Source organism: Herpailurus yagouaroundi, unplaced genomic scaffold (assembly GCF_014898765.1).
Source record: "Herpailurus yagouaroundi ecotype Mexico unplaced genomic scaffold, PumYag 141, whole genome shotgun sequence".
In the NCBI taxonomy this organism is placed as follows: Eukaryota; Metazoa; Chordata; class Mammalia; order Carnivora; family Felidae; genus Herpailurus; species Herpailurus yagouaroundi.
In genome coordinates this window covers 73,752,806-73,767,328 of record NW_024412396.1, presented here as the reverse complement: position 1 = coordinate 73,767,328, position 14,523 = coordinate 73,752,806, and the positions used below count along the sequence as shown (strand labels likewise).

General features: G+C 56.6%; 2 long non-coding RNA genes across 2 annotated transcripts; one reads left to right on the top strand and one right to left on the bottom strand.

The window, feature by feature from the left end:
• The first annotated feature begins 2,225 nt into the window (after positions 1-2,225).
• LOC121032318 (uncharacterized) lies at positions 2,226-3,595 on the top strand. Its single transcript, XR_005791227.1, has 2 exons — positions 2,226-2,495; positions 2,606-3,595. It is a non-coding gene; the product is annotated as an uncharacterized LOC121032318 (long non-coding RNA).
• Positions 3,596-9,994: 6,399 nt separating this feature from the next.
• LOC121032319 (uncharacterized) lies at positions 9,995-11,748 on the bottom strand. The gene is made up of 3 exons (XR_005791228.1): positions 11,707-11,748; positions 10,700-10,746; positions 9,995-10,251 (listed from the first exon to the last, which is right to left on the bottom strand). It is a non-coding gene; the product is annotated as an uncharacterized LOC121032319 (long non-coding RNA).
• Between the last annotated feature and the right edge of the window lie 2,775 nt (positions 11,749-14,523).

The following is a 14,523-nucleotide window of genomic DNA, read 5'->3' as shown; positions in this document are numbered from 1 at the left end:
CTGGGCTTCAGCTCTGCCTCTGCCACATGGGCACACGGCTCCCTGCCCTGCCTGCCCCCTCCCACCCTGCTGTGACTCAGATAACAAATGAGCGGGACCTTGGGGCGTTCACATTGCCAACCTGGGGGGCTTGGAGGCAGCCACAAAGGACACCCGTGCCGACCTGTTCCAGCGGACTTCTCCTTTCATTTGGTGAGTCGTCGTGAAGCACGTCACAAGATGGGGTGGTACTTTCTCCCCAAAGTGGCAGATGGAACATAACCTTCTCGAACTTTTCCACCAATATTTCCTTAATTGTGGGGGCCAGTGAACTCAGAAGATGGGACGGATGCCAGCCCGAGGTCCCTGGGTTTACTGAAGAATCCATACGGGTGTTGTGCTCTGCCCCTTTACTATGGGGATGAGGTAATGAAGTTGAGTAATGAAGAAGTAAGATTTTATCCATTGGCTTGCCTCCCCACCTCCCGCCCCAGATGTCTGAGTAAACCTAACGCTCTGGGGGCTGATCCACGTCTGTCTTGGGGCTCCTCTCCACACACTCACTCACCCACTCCTAGTTGAGAAACACAGTTGTAGGAGAGTGTGAGTTTGTGGTCAGAGTGACTGGTTTCCGGTCCTGGCTGTGAGGTTATCAGCTGTGTGACCCTGAGCATGTCACTTAACCTCTCTGAGCCTCCTTTTCCTTTCTGCTTTCACTCTCTAGTGAGGCCACAGTGGGGATGGGGTAGGGCCAGTAGTCGGGATGCTGTGTCCTTCCCTGGGACAGAGCAGACCCCCAAGAGCCTTAAAGAGGATCTGTTGGAGGGCTTTGCACTGCACAGGGGCACCGTGTCTGTCCGAAGCCGTCTCGGGCAGCCTTGGGAATCTGGAAAAGCAGCGTCACTGTGGCTACAGTGAACAGCCCTGCCCTCTACTCCCTGCTTCCCGGAAGAGGAGCCTCTGGGAGGCCACTAGGAGGGGGTACTGCCCGGCTGTGAGGCTTCTCTCCAGGAGGCCATGGAACATTCAGGTCCTCTCCCCACTTCCTGTGGCCCCGAATTCCAAGCCCGTAAGGCCCCACAGGACAGTTTGCCCGGCCACTCGAGTCTTGAGCGTTCCCACTGGCCACTGTGACGTCTCTTTGCAGGTAAGTGACGTGCCCAGATTTCACTCAGTGGTCTCAAGGCCCAGCTGCATGAGGCTATTCTGGCCAGGCCCACGCAAGCCCACCCAGGAGACAAATACTTCTGGTTGGAAGGTGCAGGGGCCTTCCAGGTAGTCTTGGTGTGTAGATCCCCGTGCAGGATGAGCTCTTGGGTGCATGGAGGCATTTCGGTTTTGTTTTTGTTTTTTGTTTTTTTAAATCGTGGTAAAATGCACAAACATAAAATTTACCATTCAGCCATTTTTAGGTGCACAGTTCTGTGGTGTTCATTACATTCACACTGTCGTGCAACCACCTCCAACACTTTTTCATCCTCCCAAACCGAAAGTCCGTCCTCATTAAATAAGAACTCGGCTGTCCCCCTCCCCCCGGCCCCCCCCCCCCCCCCCATCCCATTCTACTTTGTGTCTCTGAATTTGACGATCTCCTATGAGTGAATGACACAGTACTTGTCCTTCTGTGACTGGCCGGTTCCACTCAGCATCCTGTCCTCGAGGCCCTTGCTGCAGCAGGTGTCAGCGTTTTCTTCCTTGTTAAGACTGAGTGATGTTCCACTGTATGGATAGACCATGTTTTGTTTGCTGATGGACCCCTGGGTTTTCCACCTTCTGCCAGGAACGTGAGTGTGCAGATGAGGACCACGATCTTGATGGCGGAGACTTCAGGTTACACGGACCGGAGCAAACAACGCGTGCACCACCACACGTCACGAGCGTCTGTGCTCAGTGCGCAGCGGAAGTGATACGGGCGACACCGGTCCAGGTGGACGGTGGACGGCCGTGTGGGTTTGAGAAAGTCTGAACCGGGTCAGGCGGACGCCTGCGCCAGGCCTCCCACCCGGCCTCTCCCCCTCCCAGGCTCGGGGGCCTCAACCTGGCTCGCCCTCCTCCGGGTCCCCAGCCAGGGCTGCCGGAAGCCAGCCCACGCAAGGCCCAGTGTGGCATCTGATTGGCTCCGTTCTCACCAGGCCATTCCTGATTGGTCTCTGCTCAGCCTATGGATGGGCTCAGCTTGGTCAGGTGTCCATACCTGGTCCAATCAGCGTTGGGGAGGCCAGGCCTTCCCTGGGCGGGGACTGGGGCTCTCCCTGGAGTTCAACCGGTGTCCTGGGGCTTGTCCAGGTGGAACCTGGGCACCTGCTGCTTTAACAACCTACGCTAGTGTTGTGTTAGGGGCTGCCGGGAGGGGCCTGGAGGATGAAGGTCAAGGTCTGAGCCGACTGACCTTTGAACCTCAAGCTTGAGTCTAACCAACGGGCGTCGGTGTGGCGGCGGAGCAGTCCCGTCCCTGGGCCGAGCCCCACAGGCGTCCCGTCCAACAAGGCATCTGAGTCTTGGCGCTCGCGGAGTTGGTTGGTGTGGGATGGGAGTGGGGGTGTGCTTTGGGGGGTCCCAGGAGCTCCCCAGGCTCTGCTCTTCTGCTGGGCAGCCTGTGCCCTCCTGCCAGCGCCTCTTTTCTCAGGGAGCCCCGACGGTGAGGACTACAGCTCCTGTGCTTTTTTTGACCTCTGGTCAACAGAGGGGTGTCCTCTTTGGGGTCTAGGACTCTCTGCACCGACTCTTCGGTGAGTGTCTGCGAACAGGGGCCTGTGTTTGCTTCCAGGCTCGAGTCAGTGCGACCCTGTCCCCACACGGGGCGGGGGAGGAGGGGAGAGGGGGCGGGGCCTGGGGAGGCAGTTCCCGCCCCACCCCCCAGGCACACAGTCTGCCTACCTCTCCCAGCGGGATCTTCCCTCCCCCGAAGTGTGTGCCAGGGGGCTGAGCCCCCCACCCCAGAAGAGGAGCGGCCCCTGATTGTGCATGACTAATTGCCCGCTTCACCTGTGCAGCTGGGCCGGCCCCCTCCCCTGGGCCCTGAGCTTGTTGGTGGAAGGAAAACGGATTTCCCCAGTTCGGCAGACTTGGGGGAGGGGGGGGGGTAGTGAACCTACTGTGGTTTGGAGCATTTATCATTCACAACAGGCCTCATTCCCTCAAGGAGGGTTTGCGGTAAACAACTCAGAAGACACCCCTCCTACTCAGCCGGGGCTCCTGCCCTAAGGGAAGCAGCCACACTGGGCCCCGGGGTTTGGGGCAGAAACCTGGAAAGGCTCAGGTCGCCTGCCCCCAGCACCAGCAGGCGCTCAGCTGAGCCACAGGCCACTCCCTAGGCCCAGCCAGCCCTCCATCCTTTTTCTGAGAACTATATTGGCGTATAATTCATACACCATGAAACCCCCCCAGGTGTAAGGGCACATCTCAGTGCTTTTCAGTAAGTTTATGGACTTGGGCTCCCCCACCCACCCCAGCACAATCCAGGTGTAGACCATTTCCATCAGCCGCACAAAACTCCTTGTGCCTCTTTGAGGTCAGTCCCTGCTCCCATCTCCAGCCCCAGGCGACCACCCGTCTGTCCTCCCTGCCTGTAGATTTGCCTTCCGTACACTTCCTGTCAGTGGAACCTTCCAACGTGTAGTCTTTTGTGTTTGGTTTCTTCTTTAAAAACTTGATTTTACGGTCATAAGAACACCCCCTTAACACAGTTTTCCGTGTAAGACTACTGCTGCTATGAATGTGTACAGATCTGTGCGTGGGCCTGTTTTCATTTCTCTCGGGCGGATCCGGAGCAGTAGGACTGCCGTGTCTTACAGTAGTAAGTGTGAGAAACTGCTTTCCAGCGTGGCCACACCATTTACAGTCCCACCTACGGTGTGTGAGCGGCCCGTTCTCCACCTCCCCGCCACCGATTGGGTGTGGTCCGTCTTTTTATTGTTGGACTCCCTAATAGGTGTGTGGTGGTGTTTCATTGTGGCTTTAACTTGCATTTCCTAACGACTGGAGCCTCTTTTCATGTTGGCCTGTTGGTCTTCTGTGTATCTTCCTTGGTGACGTGTCTTTTCAAATCTTTTCCCCTTTTAAAAAATTGGGTCATGGGGGCGCCTGGCTGGCTCAGTCAGTAGAGCGTGTGGTTCTTGATCTTGGCGTCATGAGTTCGAGCCCCCATTGGGTGTAGAGATTACTTAAAAATAAAATATTGGTGTTCCTGGATGGCTCAGTTGGTTGAGCATTCAACTCTTGATTACGGCCCGGGTCATGATCTCACAGTTTGTGAGTTCGAGTCCCGAGTTGGGGTCTGCACTGACAGCATGGCACCCGCTTGGGATTCTCTCTCTCCCTCTCTCTCTCTCTGCCCCTCCCCTCTCTCTCTAAGTAAATAAACATTTAAGCAAATAAACAAGATCTTTAAAAAAAATGGGTCTTGTGTCTTATTAAGTTCCAAGAATTCTTGATATATTCTGGATAAATAGATGATTTGCAACTGTTCTATTCAGTTTGTGGTATCATCAATGGTATCTTTTGAAGTGCAAATGTTTCCATTTTTATAAAGTCCCATTTGTCAGTTTTTTTCTTTTATAGAAAAATATCTAAGACCTCTTGGCCTACTACCAAAGTCATGGAGATGGTCTCCCAAATTCCTGACTTTCCCTTAGTTTCCCTCTCTCCCCTCCCCTTGCTTCTTAGGTCTGACAATGCCACTTCCTTAGTTTTTTCCTCTCCCTCTCAGGCACCCCCTTTTGTCCCCCTCTCACCCCGCTTTCGTCCCCTTTTAGCAGTGTTTTGTTTTGCTTGTTAATTCTTAAATCAGGTCATACTCCCCAAGGACAGGGATGTTTCTCTGCTTTGTTCATTGCGGAGTCCCAAGTGCCTAGAACGGTGCCTGGCGTACGGTAGGTACTCAGTAGATCGATGTAGGATTCAGTCCTATTGTTCCTCGGGAGAAAAGTCCAATCGTATTGTCCAGGCCTAGAAGGCCCAACGTGACCTGGCCCTGTGCCCCCTGCCCCCCCCCCCCCCCCCACGGTCTTCTCTCTAATCCTCAAGTGTGCCAAGCTCACTCCCAAATCAAGGCCTCTGCTACAATTGTTCCCTCTGCCTGGAATTCATTTCCCTCTGCCTTCCTCAAGGCTGACTCCTTCTGTCCATCAGAGCTCAGCCTAAATGTCACCTTCTCTGAGAAGTCCTCCCTGACCACCTCATCTAAAGCAGCCGCCCCATCTGCCGCGTTGCATCACACTATCCCATCACCCTGCTTTCATTGTCCACGGAGCATCACCTCCAACGAAAAAATTTCCCAGTTACTATTTTTACATAGTGGTTGGTTATTCTCCAGTCTCGGTGGGTCCCAGGACAGAAGCAGGGAGAACAGAGTTCCTGCCCTGCTTTGGTCAAGCCCTTCCTCCTCCGGGATCCTTACTTGGTTATTCTGGTCCCTGAAGGTTCACTGCCTCCTGTGTCTTCACTATGTTCCCACTGGTGACTTTGGTGGCCCCTTGCAACATCTCATTCCACATTAACTCTGGGCTTGGCCATGTCACTTGTTCCGGCCAATGAAATGTTAGCAGCTGTGATGGAAGTAGAGGGTGGATAAGTCTTGCATGTTGGGGCTTGTTCTCTGTGGAACCTAGTTGCCATGATGTGAGGAAGGCTATGATAGCCACGTGGAGTGGCCAAGTAGAGGAGAGCCAAAGAATCTGGGATGACAGCCCACGCTGGCAGCAAGCTGAGCTCCTAGCCGACAGCTCACATCAGCTGCAGCCATGTAGGTGAAGCCACCTTGGATGTTTTGCCCAAGTTGAGCCTCCAGCTAATTGTAGCTGTATAAACGACTCAGCTGATGGCACATAAAGCAAAAGAACGATCCAGTCAGAGAATTGTGAGAAATAAGAAATCATTGTTGTTTCAAGCCACTGTTGTGGGATTGTTTGTTACACAGCAGTAGATAGCTGATACACTTGTGCAAGTCTCATTTGTCTCTCAGGGTTCACTGGCCTAACCGCAGCCCACTCTCCTTCCCCACCCCCAGTCCATCATTCTTGGAGACGGGCCGCTCTCCCAATCACCCCCCTCTTTGGGGCCAGGAAGCCCCTCCCAGATATTACTGAGCTGTCACCTCACCAGTCCAGTTGTGTTCCCTCCATAATGGGCATCAAGAAAAGCCTAGGGCTTTAGTGACACTTGGCAAGGCCCTCCCCACTCTCAGGGACTGCAGCCTCCCATTGGGCAAAGGGTAGCAGAGTAAGGGAAGGCTCCCTGGGGATCCCTGATCTCCCCGTGCAGACAGCACTAGACCCTCAGTGGGCTCCCCCCCGTCGTGTCCTTGGGGGGGGGGTCCCCACAGTGGGATCAGAGAACAGGCTTGGGGCACAGTGACATGAGGGGTAGCCCACCAGCGGATGGCTGGGTTCCCTGCCAGCAGCTTCCCAGCTGTGCGTCCTGTGGCCAGGGACTCAGACCTGTCTGGTCTCGGTGTGTGCATCTATCACAGGGGCCGGGTATGTTGAACCCTGGGCCGGTCTGGCACTCGGGAGACCCATAAAAGTGCACCTGGGAAGGGCAGGAAAAGGGGCCAGGGACGGGAATCGGGGGAGCCCCTGGAGGGCGTAGTCCGGCCGCTGGCTAGGTGGACGACATTCCCGGTGGAGGGAACAGCCAAGGCGAAGGTGTGTTTCCTGCGGGGCAGGTGAGGCTGTGCCTGCAGGCCGCAGGAGCTCAGAAGCCGGGCTGGGGACCTCGAGGCTGTCTCCCGGGAGGGAAAGGGGGCAGGGGGCAGGGTACAGCGCTCGTCCCCACTCCCCAGACCCGGAAACCGCAGCGCCGCCCAGCCTCTTCCGCTCCGGGAGGGCCGCCCTCCTCACGCGGCCCCCCGCGGGGTCCACGGGCTCCAGGCTGGGGGAGGCGCGGGGAGAGGAAACCGGCCCGCCCCACCCCCCGCCCAGCCGCTTCTGGCCCCTCCTCTCCCGATCCGCCCCGCCCTCCACGCCCCGGGACTTCCGATTGGCTGGTCAGGGCACCCTCCCCCCCGAGCCCCGCCCACGAGGGGGGGCCCCCAGCTACCCTGGAGGGCGGGGCGGGCAAGCCGCGCGGGCGCCCGAGGGGCAGCTCCGGGTGTGGAGTGGGCAGGATCGCGGCTATTTTACGGCGAAGACTGAGGCCCAGAATGGAAAGAGGCTTGCGGAGGCCACATAGCGAGTGGCGAGCGGGGTGAGGTGTCGGGGGTGGAGACCCAAGCCCGTGGACCCCGCCGCCGGGTAAGGGCGCTCAGACGTCCTTGCGCCCGGGCGACCTGGCCCCACACCCCGGCTGGGCCTGGACCGGCTTCAGGCTGCGAAGACGCGCGCGGCCGCCAGGGGACGGTGTCGGCCCGCGCTGGGCGCTGGGGAGCGCCGGTAGGGCGGGACCGCACCGGGGCCTGCTCTGGTCCCCTGCTCCGACAGGGAAACTGAGGCGGAGCCCACACTGGCTCCGGCCGGTGCCTGGCCCCCTCCTCAGGGCCGCAGAGCGGGGTCCGGTGGGGGACTCACCTTTTCAAGCTCTGCGGCCAGTGGGTGCAGCGAAACAAGTCACCGTCCCCTCCCTCCCTCCACCTGCTTTGGCGCCTTGCCGAGTGGCTCCGCTTCCCCGAATTTGTTTCCTTTTCGAGTCACCGGAGAGAAAAGGTTTCTTTGGACGGATCCAGGCCCCCACGGCTGGAGGGGTCTTGGGAAGGTGGGGAGTGTTCCCAGGCTCTGCTGGCACACAAGGGCCGCTGCTAAGACAGCTGTGTGACCTGGGCCAGGCCTGGCGCTAGGGCCTCAGTATCCCCTTCTCCCTCACTTCACTGCAAGCCAGAACTCTTTTTATTATTATTATTATTATTATTATTATTATTATTATTATTTTAATGTTTGTTTTTGAGACGGAGACAGAATGTGAGCAGGGGGCAGGGGCAGAGAGAGAGGGAGACACAGAATCCGAAGCAGGCTCCGGGCTCCATGCTGTCAGCACAGAGCCCCACGCTGGGCTCAAACCCATAGACGGAGAGATCATGACCTGAGCCAAAGTCAGATGCTTAACTGACCGAACCACTCAGGTGCCCCCCTCCCCCCTTTTTAATGTTCTATGGGGAGGGGCAGAGAGAGAATCCCAGAATCCCAAGCCGGCTCTCCACACCATCAGAGCAAAACCCCACGAGGGGCTGGAGCCCACCAACCATGAGATCATGACCTGAGCTGAAACCATGAGCCAAAACCAAGAGTCAGACACTTAACCCACTGAGCCAACCAGGCACCCCGCAAGCCAGAACTCTCTACCCAAGAGGGAGCAATGGAAAATAAGGCGGGAGGCTCAGACAGTGGGGGGCTGTCTTAGCCTGGTCCACTTTGGCTGTGCTTGTCCCCATGGCCCTGCGTGTTCAGCTTGCTGCCACTTCCCAGGGCGGCCCAGAGGGCTTAGCCACATACTTCTTGGCCCTCAGGGGGCACTGTCGCTTCCCAAGGTCACACAGCCTGGCAGCTGTCCTGTGCCCTTGCACTGGCAGGGGAGGGAGGACAAGCTTGGCCTTCTGCCTTCCCCACTGCTTTCTGTGCCTGCCAACCTCCCCTCCTGCCACTTTTGCTGTCCCCAGGGCAGCTGGAGGAGGCCTCCATCTGAGGAGCGTGGTCTGTGTCCCACAGTCTGCACTTGGGCTGGGCCTCTCTGTTGAGTCTCCCCCTTGTGCTTAGGGCTTCCTAGTGGCCAGGACTCTGGTGCAGCCCAGATGAATCACGGACTTCCTGCTCCCAGCCCTCCAGGGCACCTCAGGCATCACTCCCCACAGCCAACCAGGCTAGGCTCCCACCCCTGCCTGCTCCCCCCACCGTGGGGTGTCCTGACCTCATCCACCCACCTAACTCCTTCTCCATTTAGTCATCAGCATTTATGGGGCACCCACTGCCCTCCTGCAGGGGCAGGCGGGCCCCTCCCTGTGGTCTGACAGAGGAGAAGCCCCCAGGAGTGCAGGACAGTGAGGTAGGCACCCAAAGAGGCTGGGGTGGGGGGGGGCTCCTTTAGTCAGGTGACACCTGAAATGGGTCCACATGGACTTCTGGGGACTGGCCATCTAGGCCAGAGGGAACAACATGAGCAAGGGCTGGAGTTGGGACTGCAGCCTGGAGTGGGGTGGGCAGCCTGACCTGGGAGGTGGGCTGGAGCAGTGCAGACGGATGGGGTCAGAGTGGACACCGGCCCTTGGGACTTGACTGATGACGCAAGAGGGTACAGGTGACTCCTCCCGGAAGCCTCTCCTGCCCACTCACGTCTGGTCCTCAGAACAGGCTCTAAGGGCCCGTTTGTTGGATAAACTAATGAGTGAAGCTGCTTAGAAGTGCTGGCTGACTGCCCGACTCCCCTGGCCAGGGATGGAGGGCCCCTGACCCATCACCCCAACCTGCATCTGAGGCCTCCCATTCTGTGAGTGGGAGAGACTTCTAGGAGGAGGGGGCCGCAGCCTCATCAGCCTGGAACTCATGAAACCAAAGCCTTCTCTTCTTGGGACAACACAAAGCTTATAGGTTCCATCTCTGTGGGCAAAGCTCTGTCCCCTTGAGCCTCAGTTTCCCTGCCTGCAAAGTGGGCTGATGATCCAACCTACCTTGCTGGGTAAGTCAATGAGATAATGGCCATGAGATAGCAGTCTGCCAATGGAAACTGCCTCTCTAAAAACTTAGCTTGGGGTGCCTGGCTAGCCCAGCCAGTAGAGTGTGTGACTCTTGACCTCAGGGTCGTGAGTTCAAGCCCCTCGTTGGGCTTAGAGGATATTTAAAGAAAATAAATAAATAAATAAATACATACATACATACATACATAAATACATAAATACATAAATAAATAAAACTTACCTTAATTGCACAAATGATATCTGAGTATGTGCCCCTCATGAAAGATTCAAACCACAAAGAAGGTCCAGAGAATAAGAACTAAAAGGGTCCCTTCCTCCTTCTTGCCGATTCTCTCCCCAAGAGACACTGCTGGCAAGAGATCAATGTGTGGCTTCCAGCACTTTCCAAACAATATGTATGCTTTTTCTTTTAACATTTTTGTGTTGAAATATTTACAAAGAAATCCTAACAGCTCAGTTTTGGAGGCTAACTCGGTGCCAGGCAGAGCTGTGTCCTATGAGAGCTCCATACCCCTCAGGACGGCTCTCTGTGGCAGATTCTCTCCACTTGACGAATGAGGAGCTCAGGCTCTTTGCTCTTGACTGTGGCTGCATGGTACTGACATGTGCATTAGTCATATGGTAGCCGTGTGATTAACCTTCAAAACCAGGACCTGTTGACAGAGAAGGCGACACTTATAATTATGCTGGTATGACAGCTACTGTCCCAGGTAAGTAAAGAGTCAGGACTTTCTCAAGTGCTGGGCCCTGCCTCCAACTGGCCTGTGCCAAAGAGAGAATTTACCAGCTCATTTAATGTGAAAGCTCAAAATCCAGCCTGGCCAGATCCAGAGATCCTACAAAGACCCAGGGAAGCCATAGAAACTGTCTCCCTGGGGATGGAGAGGGGAAGAGTGAAGTCTGGGGCATGTGAGGGAGTTGGTGCCTAGGCCCCAGGCTCACACAATCCTGTCCACAAGCCCAGCAGAAGAGCAGGGACCAGCTGCTGTGTGGCAGAAACCAGAGCTGGGAAGGGTACATCATGATTATTTTAGCCATTCCCTTTTGGACACTTAGGTGTTTTCCAGGTTTTCATTGTTAAAAATGCAGCAGGCACCCTACCTTCTTGTTACTTGGTAGTCACCTGTATTCTCTCCCAAGATTTACCTCTGAAATAGACATAAGATATAAAATTAAGGCTAAATTCTTTCATAAGACTTTAAAGAAGTAAGCAAGTGAACAAAACCCACAGTAGTGGAACTTGTTGGCGTGTGGGCAAGTACTTACCTGGGATAAGATAGCTAACCCAAAGATTGCTGGACCCAAGTGCCTTTGGAGTGCCCTCCCCACCTCTGCATGAGAGTGAAGGCCTGATTCTTCACCCTGACAATATAGGCTGTTACTGGCCACTTCAGTTTTGGCCAGTAGGCAATACAAGAGGTTGTACCTTTGCTGATTTCTTACAGAACTGAGTATCTTCATGTGTTTGTTGGCCAGCGTGTGAATCGCCTATTCATACTGCTTGCCCATTTTCCTCCTGGGTTAACCTTTCTCACTGGGTTGCAGGAGATCTTTACACATTCTGAATGTCACTCCTTTGCCATGTATGTTGGACTCTTTGGTTCCCATGGTATCACTTGTCTTTGCTTAGTTGTATCCTGTCTTTGGTCTGTACTGGCATCTCATGTTGAGCCTTGAAAGACTGGTTGGATGGGGTGGAGAGCTCTGTGGGCGACCTTGAACGCCAGGGCAGGTGGGGACAAGCCCAACTGTCCAAAGGGAGAAGCTGGAGGGGTAGGAGCAAGCACCCATGGAACAGGCCCCTGGAGACTAGGTGGGCTTTGGCCCAGCACAGCTAGTTGAAGTCAGGAGAGGACCCAGGGGTGGTGGTGGCAGGGGGTAGGGTCTCCCTATCTTCTTTCCTGGTCCTGGCCACTTCCCATACTTCCCTCTGCTTTCTCAAGGTCCTGGCCCTTGCCCAATCCTGCCCCTTGGAACAGCTTCCTTTTGAGATCTGAAAATCCACCTGACTCATTTCACAGATAAGAAACTGGAGCTCAGACAGGTGGAGTTACTCAGCCTATGGTCCCACAGTTGGTGAATAGCTGATTAGAAGCCAGCGTGCTTACGGGTGCCTGTGTGGCTCAGTGGGTGAAGCGGCTGGCTTTGGCTCAGGTCGTGATCTCTCAGTCTGTGAGTTTGAGCCCCACGTCGGGCTCTGTGCTGACAGCCTGGAGCCTGCTTCGGATTCTGTGTCTCCCTCTTTCTGCCCTTCCCCTGCTCGTACTCTGTCTCTTGAAAATCAATAAACATTAAAAAAACAAAAAACAGCCAGCATGTTTGGCACCAACCTCCTCCCCCAGGGAGCACTCCCTACCTTCCTCCCTCTACCTGTAACACACACCCTGAATGGCTCTCCTCACTACCTGGGCACACCCAGATGCCTGTCCTGTGGGACAAGTTCTTCCAGGACAGAGGGGAGTGGGGCTTGGGTTGGGTTCCAGAGGAAACACTACAGTGTTAAAAGTCAAACCCCATACCAAGACAGCTGTGCTGGTGAGCACTCCCACTCCCTGCTGAGGGCATCCAGGACTGGGCAGGGTAGCCCCTCTCCACCCCAGGCCTCCGTCTCTTCATCTTCCATCCACTCCCCTCTGCCCCAGCTGCCCTCCACCCCTTCCAAGTCCATCCTCCCTTCCTGAGGGAAGCTGCCCCTCTGCACCCTGTTCGAACTGTTCCTGAAGCAGCCTTATAGGGCAGCCGAGCACCTGGCATTAAAAGGCTGACGTGGAGGGGCACGCCCTGTCCCTGCGTCCAGGCCCCAGCACGGTCCCCAAGTAGACATAGGCAGGATGTTCACAGCCAGAAGCTCTGCGAGACCACACGTGTGCCAGGCACGGGGGACAGCTCCCACCAGCAGAAGATGCCTCGGCGACCCAGAGCAGCATGTACCCCAGAGGGTGAGTCTGAAAGTAACCTTGGGAGGAAAGAGCAAGGCGCTGGCAGCGAGGGCTGATTGGTGCCATGATGGACAGTGTTACAATGTCAGCTGCCACCGTGGGAAAGACCCAGGGCTGGCAGGGGGTGGGCAGGATGGGCACACGGGCCTTCAGAGTTACCCACCTGTTATTTCTTAAACTGGACCGTGGTTCCCAGGCATTCATTATGATTATTTTCATATGCCTGAAATAATTCACTAACCAACCCACCTCCAAACCCTTTCTGCCATCACTTCCAAATCCTCAGGACAAACCCAAGCTACCTGCCCCAGCGTTCAAGGACATATGTACCTTGGCCCCTCCTGACTGACATCTTCAGCCTTCTCCAGCCACTCCCAGACCTTTGCTCCAACTGTTCCTCAGCGGGGAATGCCTTTCCTCTGCCCACCTGGTCTTTCTGGCTAATCATGTGCACGGGAAGCTTCTAAGTGGTGGAGATACGGGGTCAGACATGACCTTTTACAAAGAGGCCTTTCGGAACCCCAGTGAGGAAGACAAATTGAAGGGAAAGGCGAGGAGGGCAGCCAGGGGTGGAGAGAGACTTGCCCTGAGGCCAGCTGCACGCCCTGGCACCTGCGGCCGATGCCCTTGCAACCTCGCTCCACTGGTAGTCCTGGAGATGGCATGAGGTCTCAACTCCAGCCCTGACGAAGGACGAGGACGAGGAAGCAAGGGGCCCGAGCTCTGAGCCACGGGTAGTTCACCTCGGGCACCACTTCCCTAGGAAGCTCTCACTCCCAGGGTCTGGGGGCTCCAGAGGGCAAACAGTCAACCCCAGGATCTCCATTCACTTTGCCCCTCCCCCCATCATACTCAGAGACGTCCAGAATGGGAAAGCTGGGAGAAAAGGCAGGGAAACTGAGGGCCTAGAGAGAGGAGCAGGGGAAAGCCTAGGCGAGGCAGGGGGATCCCACATTCCCGGGTCAATGACCTACTTTCTCTAAATCTGGTGGTCGCCCTGGACCCCAAGGGCTTCACTGCGGGCCGATGAGATCACACCCCCCCCTAGGTGGGGCAGTGCTTCAGGTGGGGGCATCTGGTGGGGTCTCAGCATGACCTTGGATGCCCGCATGTGTGGCACCCCAAACCTTGGACCCTTCGTGGAGAGTCTGGGGCAGCTGGGGCCCAATCCACCACCATGTCTGAAGAAAAGTAGGCGAAGCACCTGGTTTCCCTTCTGGCTGCTCCTCACTTGGGAGGCCACCTCCCTGCGAGCCTCAATTTCCTGGCCTGTGAATGGGGGGGTCATAGTTTCCACCGCTACCGACTGTGAAAATGAAGTGAAATCAAGTATGTTTAGCACTGAGATTGGCACACAGTCCGCGCTCATTAATAGCTGCCTGCATCCATTGGACCGTCCCCTGGGAACGTCAGCCTAGAGCAGGGTCTCCCGATGCCCCGACCCTGGCCTGGCAGAACGCAGTTGGGTCCCTTAGGAGGAGTCAGAGCTCCTGCCCTTTGACCCCCCCCCCATGGACTGATGGGAAACAGCTCCGGAGGTCTCCCTCAAGGTCACAGAGGGTTACTGGGGAGGTGGAATAGGACTTCTGGGGTGACGAGGGAAGTCACACTCCAGGGAGCCGGAGCGCCTACGCGCGCGCCGGGACCCACCCCTCAAATCGGCCCAATCATCCTCCCGTTCCCGGGCCGCCGGGGGGCCTTTCCTCGCCCGCAGCTCGGGTTTCCGGGAGCCCCGCCCCGCATCGGCCTGTGCCAGCCCCGCCCCCCCGCGCGCCCGCAAGTTTCTCCCAACTTTTCCGCGGGTCTGGCCGGGCGCCCCGCCCACCGGCTGGTGACGTAACAATGGTGCAGCGTGGCGACCAATGGGCGGCGGCGGGGGGCGGCAGTGCGGGCCAATGGCTGCGGAGGACGGTCCCGCGGTCCTACCGGGCTCCGACCGCACTGCGCCGCCCGCCGCCCGCCCGCCGCCGGCGCCGCCGCCCAGCG